Source organism: Magnolia sinica, chromosome 6 (assembly GCF_029962835.1).
Source record: "Magnolia sinica isolate HGM2019 chromosome 6, MsV1, whole genome shotgun sequence".
Classification (NCBI taxonomy): Eukaryota; Viridiplantae; Streptophyta; class Magnoliopsida; order Magnoliales; family Magnoliaceae; genus Magnolia; species Magnolia sinica.
In genome coordinates this window covers 69,954,673-69,968,468 of record NC_080578.1, presented here as the reverse complement: position 1 = coordinate 69,968,468, position 13,796 = coordinate 69,954,673, and the positions used below count along the sequence as shown (strand labels likewise).

At 42.1% G+C, this 13,796-nt stretch overlaps 1 long non-coding RNA gene across 6 annotated transcripts; it reads left to right on the top strand.

Annotated features, from left to right (window-relative positions):
- The first annotated feature begins 217 nt into the window (after positions 1–217).
- Positions 218–5,570, top strand: LOC131248840 (uncharacterized). 6 transcript variants are annotated; one of them, XR_009172491.1, is made up of 8 exons: positions 218–555; positions 889–2,056; positions 2,842–2,934; positions 3,217–3,256; positions 3,461–3,813; positions 4,125–4,242; positions 4,330–4,431; positions 4,964–5,257. It is a non-coding gene; the product is annotated as an uncharacterized LOC131248840 (long non-coding RNA). The 6 variants fall into 6 exon arrangements; XR_009172488.1 differs by lacking the exon at positions 4,964–5,257 and adding an exon at positions 5,434–5,570 and having other exon boundaries at positions 889–2,934; XR_009172489.1 differs by lacking the exon at positions 889–2,056.
- The last annotated feature ends 8,226 nt before the right edge of the window (positions 5,571–13,796 follow it).

Genomic DNA, 13,796 nt, shown 5'->3' with positions numbered 1-13,796 from the left:
GAACAAAAATGCAATAATTGTCCACATTTGGGGAATGCCACACCAATGGTCTGGATTACTGAAACATGGTCTCCCATTATAAGAATTGAAAATTCATGTAGGTTGTGTAAGTCTACAGTTTTCATATTGTATGAGTCCGTATATCTAAGTATTTATTAAGCACTTTGGTAAATGGCAAACCAGGAAGCTTTCAAAAGTCGTGGTATGCATCCATACATGTGCTCCCACAACTATCCATGCTATTCATCTACTTTTCTTACCATGACTGGTTGTAATCTACCAAAATTCCTCCAATCAATGGTTCAGATCATCCAATTAGGGTAAAATGCCCCATTCAATGAAGTTCCTCCAATCTCTTATTGCCTTGAAGCTCCACTGCAACATCTAGTTGTATAATCTCTTATTGCCTTGAAGCTTCCCATTTCTTTGTTTCTGCATCAGACTATTAGTTAGCTTCTATATTTTGAGTTCTTGTTCACCTTGCAGGTTCGCAAGTTTAGTAAACACTACAGAAGCTATGAGAAATGTGTGGATGGATTTGATCATCATTGCCAGGTATATAGTTAAATGCTCTTTGTATTTTTATTTTTTATTTTAAAGAAGAATAAGAAGCTTTTCTAAGGGTTTTGCTGGCCCATATGCGACCACACATGTCAACTAGGCAGGTGGGTTAGGGCATTCAAGTTGTATCGAGTGGGAGTTGGGACCTACAGTGTAGATGATTTGGCATCAGTCAGGGTGAACCACATGCGTACGCTGTATGGACCATTGATGAAAATTTTAATGGCTATCCATTGTTTTCATCCAAATGGGGCACATTTGATGAGTTAATTAGCCTAATTTATTGGGCCAGGTCAGTTGATTGTTTGTATCCTGATGAATGGCTAGGTTATCCTACAACATTGGCATGAACTCATCGAACGTGACCTTTCCATCACTATTGGCATCCATCCGGTTGAAAATCTCATCAAGCTTCCCAGGCTTTGTTATGTCTGCTGGAAGGCAGTCTTCTGGCAAGGCCTATATGGATTTCAGTTAGCAGATGTTTTCTACCATGTCCAACTAAAACTACAGAGAAGTACTAAGGTGATTCATGTGTAGGCAGACTGGAAAGGTGGAGATTTAAGTCACACATGTACAAGATCCAGGTTGTTCATTAGGTGGGGAATGCCATGAACACACCTTGTCCCAAAATTCTTGCTAGTCTGCATATCAAGTGAGACACACAAATGTTAAACATAGATCAACATGTATAGCTCCCCTAGTAAGTGGATCATTGTGATTTTTGGGTTAGGGCATCTTCAAGGTGGCCCCCATCAGATCAATGGACATATCTTGCACCTTTGTACTGCCTTAGCATTTCTTGAAACTCTGCATGCTTCAAAGGATGGGTGAGAGATATTTACTCTTTGACACTACTTCTTCCTTCGTTATGCATCCTGACCTGTCTGTATCATACATCTGATGAGAACATAAAATGTTGTTCTTTTGTATATTCTCTTTGAGGGAACTGTCTCTCTGTAGAGCAAATTCTCCTTTTGTAACTGTTAGTACTACTACTGAATTGGTTGTAGTTATTTGTTCTATTCTTTGCATGAAGTCGCTTAACAATTGCGTCGGTCATAAGAACTACACAACTTTTATTCTACTTATTGCCACAAGTCTCATTTGGGTATGTGGAAAATCCACGTCATTGCTCAATTGAGATGTTCTGATTTCTTTTAGTATTCTCTTCAATTATTTTAACTTTGAAGCTTACTAGATTTTTGGCTTTTGCGGTTTCATCTCTTAGACGGTCCGATTCGGATTGGATTGAGATCCTTTGGTGCGTTGCCATTTGATTCGTATCGTTTCTATTAGTGTTGTCCTTCAGTTTTTCTTGTAAAAATCACCCAATTTGTAAGAACGGGTACTATCTATCATCAATTTGGCTAAATTTTCAATTCAAGCTAAAATTAGCTGCCTTTGATGAACCTGTGATCACTTCCTTGTCAAAGGTTTCTCAACCCTTGGAGTGGAGAACTACAACAGGCACTTACATTCTTTTAACTTCTTGGTCCATCTATAAAATGAGATTCATAGTTGATTAATCCATTGTATGGAAATTGATTAGGTTGTGTGGCCTTGGATTCAAGTACTTTAGACTTTGTTGCATTTGCTTTTGTAACCATTGGTAGTACCTGAACTAATACCCATAGCAAACTAAATGGACATGAATTAAAAATATGAAATGATACTGAATTCACTTTAGTTGCACCACCACTATCAAATATCAACATCATTCAAGACATTTGCAGATCCCACTTTTTTTTACCCTTTTGTATTTGCAGATTCTCATAAGTTAAAACAAGGGAATACATGATCCCACTTTTTTTTTTTTTTTTCCTTCTATATTTTCATATTCTCACACAAGAATATTGTGTTTGCAAGAATGATATTCTTGATGTGCAACTATTGCAAGAAACATGGTATTTGTTCCAAATTAGACCAATTAATCATGAAATTTTAGATATTTAGTGCAACCAAATGCACCCTAAAGATAGTGCTATGAAGCTCTTTTATGTATACGCCAACAAGCCAAGTACCAATTCTAGTTTGTAGAAATTGTTCATGTTTCTATTCTTTTCTTTGTGTTGTTGGTATATGTATATGTCTTTGACATATTCCTGTTATTTTCCTGAAGAGCTGGATTTTTATAGTACAAGCCACAGGGAATAAGGTCCCAAAGAGCTGGAATTTTTGCCATTCCTTTTTAAAAATTGCTCGTGTTGAATGATCCTAACCATCTAATTATCTCTGGCAAAAATGATAGTTTCATGGTACTTTCTTCCCAAATTTCAGGACAGGCATCATGTGCACAAACGAGATGGGTAAAACTCCACTCCAGTGACTCGTAACAGCATAATCTATTATTTCAGGGCAATGTTGCCATGGGTGAGTGGTTGAATTAGTAGTGTTTGGCATCTGTGTATGTAGAGTGCATAATTTTCATCCGCTGGAAAGGTATTTAGTTCAATATCTTCATATGTAGCAAGATATATATAAATCCCTTAATATTTCAAGGCAATGTTGGCACGGGTGGGTGGTTGAATAAGTAGTGTTTGGCATCTGTGTATGTAGAGTGTAGAATTTTCATATGCTGGAAAGGTACTTAAGAGATGCTAGATTTGGTTCAATTTGTATGGAAATACTAATGTATGTACTCGGGCCATGTAGATGATGCATAGGTGCAGTATATGGATCGTGTATGCCTTCGGTATATAACTTGACATTTCACAGGGATTGATCAATTCTAAATTGTTTGGAATCTTATATGATTTGTGATATTTGGGATATTTTGATAAACATGATGCATAGGTGCAGTATATGCCTTTTGTTAATGGTTGGAGCAATCAATAGTTGTGAAGCTAGTTCCATTACATTAACTAGAATTCTTTGCTTGCTTTACTCCTAGTTTCAGGAAATGGTGAAGGGTGGGAAGCTAATCTTCTCATTTGATGCAACAAAGAAAGCTCGCTTTGGCATGGTTGGTTTGATATTATCCTTCAAGGTTAGGTTGCAAGACTGCCAATTCCTTTTAGACTTCCAAGTAATCAAGACACAAGAATAGAACACAGTTTTGTTGGGGTTTTTGATAGTGAATATTTCTTGCTCATTTTGCTTATGGAATACTAAACTCATCTTGTCTATCTTATGAACAAACCTCATCAAAATTTTAATCCACGCTTCAATCATTTATCTGGTGCACAACAACAATGTAGATCCATGCAGGATACTGGATAAGTTGATGAATCCCATGGCATTCGACATCAGGTTACATGGATGCACATATCATTCTCTCGACTTGAAGAGCTTTTTATTTTATTTTATTATTCTCCAACACCTGATACTGAATATAACATTTTGCTCACTGGTGGGAGTTTTTGGAATGGCCAATCAAGTCATTGAGAACCATCCATTGTCATCTAACATTTAGCTTGCATCACTGATTGAACTGTTGAATATTTTTGTTACCAGGGAACTGGTATCATTTTCTTGAAAACTTGTTTGTTATTTCATGAATAGGAAAATACTAGGTGTTCTTTGGGTCTTTTTTAATACTTTCAGTTGCTTTCTTGTACTAGCCAATGCTTGGGAGGAGGAGGATGAAATTATTTTGGTCACTTGTCGAATTGAGAATCCTGAACTGGACATGGTTAGCAGACCTGTGAAAGAGAAGCTTAAAACCTTCATAAATGAGTTGTACGCAATTCTGACCACCATATTATCGTTGAAAATCTTGTTCGCCGATGTTTCTAACTTTTTTTTTTTGTTTTCTTTTTGAGCTAGATATGAAATGTGATTCAACATGAAAACTGGTGTTGCTTCACAAAAGCAGCTATCAGCATCTGCTATAGATTTTCCTCGGATTAATGAGAGTTACACTAGCAGGTATGTCTTTATTCCTGACCCCTTCGATGTTGGCAATGCGGTAGAGCTTAGATTTTGGAACCGTTTGAAGGGGATAATGTGAGAACTCACTTCTTATTTCTGGAAGATTGTTGGAAAAGAAACTTGATACCCAAGGACCAATTAACTTCAATTTCTATAGTTAGTAGTTCCACTGGTCTTCTAGATGAGCAAGTAGTCCTGCAATTGGATATTGCACTCTTTTATCACCACCATTGCTGATAATAGGAAATTCATGAAGTCATCCTTTTAATGGGGTAGTTTATTTGTTTTCACATGATGTGACCAATACTTTGGATTCAAATGCTTTTATAATGTACATTTCACATTTAAACATGAAAACATCTTTAAATGGGGAAGTTCATTTCATGTTTTTAGATGTACCCAATAGTGGGTATATTTTGCAGTGACATAATTTTATTTTTTTTTGCATATGCTCTTATTCCATATGATTGTTTGCTCTGTAACATGTGTTCCTTTTTGTGGCAATATTCTAATCTTTCCTTGTTAGTAGAGAACACCGATGAATGAAGAAGTCTGAACTGTGCAGTCAGTCCAAACCTTCAAGCCAATATTAAATGAAAATGGTGATTTCATATCTAGGACAAAATCTGATTTGCATTTGTAATTTGTCAACAATCTCACAATTTCTCATTTTATTGGAACCCAAACCAAGTGGAAGTTCCTAACCATCCACTCTTTGGCATTTTTTACAGACTATTGCTGTATTTTTTTTCCTTAACCATTTACTTCAGGGACATTGATCGAAAGATCAAGAACCTCTCTATCAGAGGGCATCTTCCATCCACACCGAGATTCATTGGATTTATAGTGTGGATTATCACTTGCCCCATTTGGATGGAATGAGTGCATCATCACAATTTTTGCATTTATGTATTTCTACTTTGTTGATGAATTACTTTACTATGAATAATTACGCATCATTTTTAGGCTTTAACTAGAGATTTAATTTGTACTCTCTAGATTTTATAAGTGATGCTACTTGCACATTTCACGTGATTGATGAGAGAGCTTACACATATGCATGACCAAGCTACTCATCTAACCTGATTCTTCCAACCTGAATCTTGGACCAAGCATAAGTTGTGGGTAAGTTTTACTAACATGTGTGTGAAGCATTGCCCAACCAAATGCAGCCACATCCACCAATGTAGCGTAAGGTTGTGAGATAAAAGCTTTCCATTAAGTGGGTCACACTTTTTAGAACTTTTAGCTTAAAAATCAAGTGTTTCCTTCCTCAAGTTTTTAGAACTTTTAGCTTAAATCTCTAGTATTCCCATTGTGAAGCAGGAGAAACCACCAATTACAATATCTGCAATGAACAATATATTGCAACAAAACCATGTTTCTTCTTATAGCCAATACTATAGTTTTTAGAAGTAAGCAATGATTTATCATAACAATTTATGGAAAAGAATAGAAATTTGTGGAAAAGCTCTCCCTTGACTTTTTGTAGCTGAAAATGCATGAATTAGCTAAAATCTATGATGTCTAATTGTCTATGTATACGACGTGTATATGTAAGCGTCTTTGATGTGCACGTGGATGAATGATGAAATTCTTTTTGTAAGACCCGAACCCTATACCGTACCATTCCGTAGGTTCCCGTGGTCCTCTCGGTCGAATTTTGGCAACCCTCGACTTGTATCTGATGTTTGCGCGTGATCCTAAGCCGAGTCCTGCATATCGAAGTCAGCTCAACCCAAAACTTGTACCCTAGCGATCGCGGCATCGCCGTGGTTCCAATGCCACGACTCACATACCGATCTGATACTTAGGCTAGATGATATGGGCCCACATTCATTTCGAGAAAAATGCCGGGTGTGCGAATTTCAAGAGAATCTTTATGACCAATCCCATCAATCAATCAATCAATTAAGTCAAGTACACACCATACCACAAGTACAAGCAACCCATCCCTTCCCATTCCCAAAGTTAACTCTCTCTCTCTCTCTCCACCCATCCCTTTCTTACAACTCCATCACTCCATCCATCACCCATCATTCCATCCCTTTTCACCCATCACTTCTCTCTCCCAATCATTTTCTCTCTTCACTCCCAAGCAACAAAAATTCCAACGTCCAAGCTCTCCCTCCAAAAACAAGTGTGGCCCACTTTCCTACCCTCTCATCTCTCATCTCAACCAATCATCTTTCATCAACCTCCATTAAAATTGAAGGCACAGAGCATACAAGTCCAAGGAGTTAAGGAAGAAGGTTGATAGGTGGGTGATCTACCATTGTTTTTTATTTTAAGGGCTCACTTGTTGTCGGACCCACATGATGTATGCATTATACAAGGGAGGGCCTAATAGTGGCGGGGTCTGTCCCCTTTCACGCCTCTCTCTCTCTCTATCTATCATGATGGAGTGGGCCCCACAAATATGTGTTATACATAAACTATACATCAGATAGTGTGGCCCACCCTATTATAGGTGAAGGTCCACACCATCCACTGTTAGGATAGTGGAGATCACCACGCTGGACCTAAACACCCCCCCCCCCCTTTTGTATTTTATATAATATAATATAATATATATAATATAAGATATTATATATATATATTATATTAATATTTCATATATGTATATTGTGGTGGGGTCACAACCACGTGGGAGCCCACCTTGCTGGATATATCCAGACAGTCCATCCATCTGATGAGTTCATGGGCCCCACTCAGATGGATATTTTCCATTTAGACCGTCCATTCATGTGAGGCCTACCATAATGGACGTGTTTATCAGGACGTGTGGACGCTGACACTCCCACCCACCCTTACTCCCACATGTATGAATATATATATATATATATATATTAATCTTTCATGTTAAATAAACCCTATGGTTGGCCATCACACCCACATGGGACCCACCTTTGTTGTTGGTCGATCGGCTAACACACTACATCAGTAATATAGCTGTTGTACTGCCATGAGTAACATGGCCAATCGTGGTCTGATCCACACTGTCCACCCAGTTGACGTGCTGGCCACGTATGTGGACCCATCATGATGTATGTGCTTCATCCATGCAATCCATCAGAGGGCCCCATGATGTCAGCAGTCCTGTGTGGGGCCCGCCAATGTATGTGTTACATCTAAAACCGCCCATCCATTTGACAAGTCCGACTCAAGGATTGAGACTAAAAATAAGGCAGATCCAGTTATCAAGTGAACCACACCACATAAAACAACGGATTGAACACCCACCATTGAAACCTCCTTTGCGTTTACGGAAGTTTTGGACTAATATGATATTTGTTTTTCCTCTAAATCTAGGTCCTTGAGACCTTATGAATAGTCTGTATGGGAAATAAATGCTATGGTGGGGCCCTCTAAATTTTTAACTATGGGAATCATTATCACCACTGCCATTTGTGGTATGGTCCAGATGATCCTTTGGATGTGATTCATTTTTTGAATAATGCTCTAAAATGATCTCTAGGTATAGATGAATGGTGTGGTTGGTTTGGGCCCCTTCAGCTCGGCCTATTCAACTCAGCCCATTTGATTTGGCCCATTTGAATCGGTCCATTTGAATCGACCCATTTGTTCGGCCCATTCAACTCGGCCCATTCGACTCGGCCCATTGATTCAGCCCATTTAACACGGCCCATTTGATTCGACCCATTTGATTCGGCCCATTTGATACGGCCCGATGTTATATATATATATATTACCCATGAGTGAGGCCCAATGTGATGCGTATATGCCGTATAAGCGAGGCCCATGATGATGTATATTGGGCCCTTGTATGAGGCTGTGGGCCCATTATATGATTGGCCCTATGAGCGCCATTCCTTGGGAGCAATGTTGGTTAAAGGTCCACATTGATGGGCAATGATAGTTAGACGTCCACATTGTGACCTCTCCTTAGGCCTTGTTAGGCCCATTCTCATCATTCTTTAGTGGGTTAACCCAAATGCTTGGGCCCCAGTGATTTTAGTTGATCCATCATTAGTCGTCCATCTATGGACCCCGCCTTGCGTCGAGGTCGATTATCGATGCCGATTATCGGTGTCGATTGCCAACACTGGCTACCGCTGCCGATTATGAGTTTATGACAGTATAACATCATGATACATGCCCATACACATCATCTGTATGTTTGTTATGAGATGTGATTGACCATTTCATATGCCATAGTGCAGGTGGTTTATGGGACTCCCTGATAGGCGGAGTTATCCCACATGAGCGCACGGTACGCGCTGGATTGATGCATGATTGGGCTGTGTGATACATGCACTTTGCATTTGTATGATTGTGATTACTGTATGCCCTAGCAACATCAGGGCCGTAGCCTCCACACGCACATCGTGAATGGCTAAATTGGATACCGAAAATACTATTTCTAGTATCGGGGCGTCATAGATGTCCCTGGGTGAAAATCCCTAAACCTAATGGTACCAGAAGATGACTCCAACGTCGACACCGAGTGGATGCATGAGCGCGCGAGGGCCGTATACCAGTAGGCCGCATCTCTCACTATGTCGTAGTCGGTTGGAAAGGGGTGTGACCTTACCCGCTTAAGTGAGGGGATAATTTTTAGGTTGAGTTTGACCAGCTTGAGGAATAAGTCCGCTATCGACGAGCCAGACCCGATATTGGCAGGCGGATAGTGAGGTCTCTTCTACTCACCTAGTTGTGTGCTCGGATAGGGGTGACAAGCTCGCATAGAGTGTACTAGACCCCGGTGATTATCTAGAGTGAGAACTATACTGATATTTGATGTTCTGGCGATGAGCTGCATTGACATATGGATTTAGATGAGGATTGGTGTACTTGAGTAACATCTTGCATTGCATGGCCTTGGTATAGCCGATGTCATTCACTCCTTACATCGCATGGTCTTGATATGACTGATAGCACTAATGCCTTACATTGCATAGCTTTGGTACTGCTGATGACATTCATGGACTTACTTGCATTTCGTATTACTCTGATTTGTAAACTTGCATTTCTACTATATGCACACAGTTTCACCACCCTCTAAGCTTTCTATAATCTTATGCATGACCGTTACGTGCAGGTGTCACTAGGCAGTAGCAGTTCAGGAGCAGTAGCGTGCTGTAGAGCTTCTAGAGTTTTGGCTTTATTGTCTTGTATTTCCTTTCATACGCATTATACCTTAAAGTTTCTAATCATAGTGGATTTTTGTGATGGTGTTCTTGTGGTTATTGTTCATGGGTTATGCTTGTGGTTATGCTCATTACAAATCAAATTGATGTTGAAAATCCTCCTTGTAGGATCCCAGGATCGAAACCTAGTGTATGGGTGCTGGGAGCTGAGAATGAGGTACTACAGAGGCTGTCGGTGCTAGATTTGGTGATTAGAAATTTTGTGACCCCGATGTTTGAGTTTGGGGCATGACAGAAGTTGGTATCAGAGCATAACTTGAGAAAAACTCCGAACAACATCACATATCTAGTATGAGTTTAGGCCAATTAGGTTCTGAGTGCATAACCTTCCGATTTAGTCCCCTAACGTGCCTTCGAGAGTTTTTAAGGATTGATAAGTACCTTTGTTCTTCTTTATAGGACATGCCGCCCAGGAGACCGACCAGAGCGACTCTCGATCCACCTCGAGAGATCCTTACTCCCTAGCCTAATGATGTCATTCCTCCACCCAAGACCGGTGTGAATCCGACCGTACCTGTGAGTACCTCCCAGTTATAGCAGACGTTACAAGCTGTGACGACTGCGTTTCAGGGATAATGTAGGGTTCCAGTTGTTTCTCTAGCCAGGCAGAGCAGGAGCGCGCGAGTGCCCTTCTTCGAGAGTTTAGATAGCTCGATCCTCCGTGTTTCCAGGGTGAGCCAGATCCGACAACAGCTGAGAGATGGCACTCGGATATAGAGAAGATTTTTGATACTATGGCATGTACGACCTATCAACGAGTCCGGTTTGCAGTGTTTCTTCTCCAGAGTGAGGCCGAAAACTGGTAGACCTCTGTTACCTGTGTTGTAGGGCCCGACTTCATCTGGACATGGGATGATTTTGTAGATCGATTTGAGCAGCGGTACTTCCCTGACCACATTCGTTGTCAGCGAGCATTAGATTTTGAGACTTTGGTGCAGGGGGACATGTCCATGGCGCAGTATGCGGCCCATTTTTTGGCGTTATCGATGTTTGTGCAGTATTTGGTCGATGACGAGGGGCAGAAGGCCCACCGTTTCGACAATGGCTTGCGTTACGGTATTCGAGGCCATGTTAATGGGCACGAGCTCCCAACCTTTCATGCAGTAGTACAGAGGGCTCAAATTTATGAGACTAAGTGGGCTGACATACAGCGATCGAGATTAGAGGAGAGGTCGGAAGAGGTTAGCCCCCTCTAGTAGCTCCTAGTAGCATCGACGACCGCAGAGGTACAGGAGCCACCCATTCGCCAAAGCACCAGCAACACCATCGACACCTCCAGCAGCACCACTTAGAGGTAACTTTCTGATACCTGTTATGAATGCGGTGGGATAGGACACCGTAGGTGGGAGTGTCCCCGACCTCAGTAGAAGCAGCCGAGAGCAACACAGCAGCCTCCACAGCAACAGTTGAGAGCACCACAACAGCCTCCGCAGTAGTAGCGACAACAGATCTCACCATCGAGGCCCCCTCAGTAGCAGCATCGACACCAGCCTCCGAGACCTCAGCAATTGAGGCAGCAGTTTCGAGTGCTTCAGTGACATCAACAACAACAACACCCTTAGAGGGCACACACACCTCCCCAGCTAACTCAGGCTAGGTTCTACATGGCTTAGTAGGACCCGTAGTCTTCTGGAGGAGTAGTTGAGGTATACTCCCAGTCTTTGCATGCATCGCCCGAGTATTATTTGATTCTGGTGCTTCACAATCATTCATGTCTGATGATTTTTACCGATCGTTTGGATTGCCAACAGAGTCTTCTAGTGAGGTATTGACTATCTCGATGACCTTGGGTAAGACTACAGTGTTAGGCCGCATCTGTTCGTCGTACCCCGTGTTAGTGGGAGAGATTTTCTTGTTTGCGGATTTGTACGTGCTACCGATGTCAGATTTTGAAGTCATCCTGGGCATAGATTGGCTTGCCGAGTATCATGCTATCTTGGATTGCTCTGCGAGGACAGTCACATTCTATATACCAGACTTGACGCTGTTCCAGTTCGTTGCCGAGCCTCGGGGAGAGTCGTTGTCTTGTCTCATGTCTTGCGCAGTTGAAGAGCTCGTTGCCTTGTGTATCGACCAGTTACTGGTGGTTTGTGATTTTCCTGATGTATTCCAAGACATTCCGGGATTGCCACCGCGCTAGCATATTGAGTTCTATATTGATCTCGTGCCCGGTACCACACCTATTTCGAAGGCCTCGTATCGTATGATACCGATGGAGTTGAGGGAGCTGCAGCATTAGTTAGACGAGTTACGTGAGTTGGGATTCATTCGTTTGAGCAGTTCTCCATGGAGAGCGCCGGTACTCTTCGTTAGGAAGAAGGATGGCTCGTTGAGTCTCTACGTCAATTACCGCGAGCTCAACTGGGTCACGATCAAGAACAAGTACCCGCTCCTAAAGATAGATGATTTGTTTGATCAACTGTAGGGTGCATAGTTCTTTTTAAAGATTGACCTGCGTTCTGGTTATCATCAGATTCGGGTCTGAGAGGAGGACATTCCAAAGACGGCTTTCAGGATGCGTTATGGTCATTTTGAGTTTCAGGTCATGTCCTTCGGACTGACCAATGCACCCGTGATCTTCATGCAATTGATGAACGAGGTCTTCCGTCCGTATCTCGATCAGTTTGTTGTGGTATTCATCAACGACATCCTGATATATTTGATGACCCGTGAGGAGCATATGTAGCATTTGGAGATCGCATTGCAGACCCTCCATGCCCACCAGCTGTATATGAAGCTGGAGAAGTGCGAGTTTTGGCAGGAGGAGGTGAAGTTCCTCGGTCACGTGGTGATGAGGGAGGGTGTCGCAGTAGATCCCTCGACGGTTGAGGTGGTGCGTCAGTGGGGCTGGCCCACGACTGCGTCCGAGATTCTTAGTTTCCTTGGTTCGGTGGGCTATTATCGGCGTTTCATTGAGGGCTTCTCCCGTATCGCAGTCCTATTGACCAGGTTGACTCGAAAGGGCGCAGATTTTGTTTGGACTGACGCATGTGAGCAGGCATTCGTGGAGCTGGAGGACTGTCTGACGCCCCTATCCTCACTCTTCTTTCTAGGAATGATGGATTTGTGGTATTTACCAATGCCTCACATATTGGTTTAGGTGTTGTCCTGATGCAGCACGGCAGATCAGTAGCCTTCGCGTCTCGTCAGCTTAAGGTCCATGAGCTGAACTACCCAACGCATAATTTAGAGCTGGCAGCAGTCATCTTCGCATTGAAGATGTGGAGACACTATCTTTATGGGGTCAGGTTCGAGCTCTTCTCCGACCACAAGAGCTTGAAGTATTTATTCTATCAGTCCGAGCTGAACATGAGGCAGAGACGTTGGATAGAGCTTCTGAAGGACTATAATTTTGACCTCTAGTACCACCCAGGCAAGGTAAACGTAGTGGTAGATGCCCTCAGCCATCAGTCATGGGGCCTGGTGGCACACATGATGATTCAGGAGTAGAGGATGCTCAAGGATATAGTAAAGTATGACTTTGAGTCTGGTCTGTAGTCTTCTATTGTTCAGTTATCGAGCCTGTCGATTCAACCATCTCTTTTCATAAGGGTGATCGAGGCTCAGCAGACAGACGAGTCGTTACAGGATTACCGAGCAGAGGTAGCATCTGAGAGTCAAACAGATTGACAGATTGGTTCTGATGGTGGACTTCGCTCAAAAGCCAATTATGTGTCCCAGATATTCCTGAGTTGCGCAGAGATCTTATGACCATAACGCCATCTGGGTCGTCATAGACCGTCTGATGAAGATGTATCATGATATGAGGCGACAGTATTTTTGGGTGGGGATGAAGCACTAGATTGCTAGTTTTGTAGCCGAGTGTGACATATGCCAGCAAGTCAAGGCCAATCATCAAAGACTCGCTGGTCCATTGCAGCCGTTGAGCGTCCCGATGTGGAAGTGGGATAATGTATCTACTATTTTATCATGGGTTTATCGAGGACTCAGCACGATCATAATGCCATTTGGGTTGTCATGAACCGTCTGATGAAGTTAGCACATTTTCTTGCGATTCGTGAGAGTTGACATGCGGACCGGCTCGCCAAGTTGTTTGTTGATGAGTTCGTGAGATTGCATGGTGTTCCTGTCTCGATCGTTTCAGACCGAGACCCGAAGTTCACGTCTCAGTTTTGGGGGAGCTTTCAGAGAGCGATGGGCACTCATTTGTAGCTCAGCACCGTGTATCAT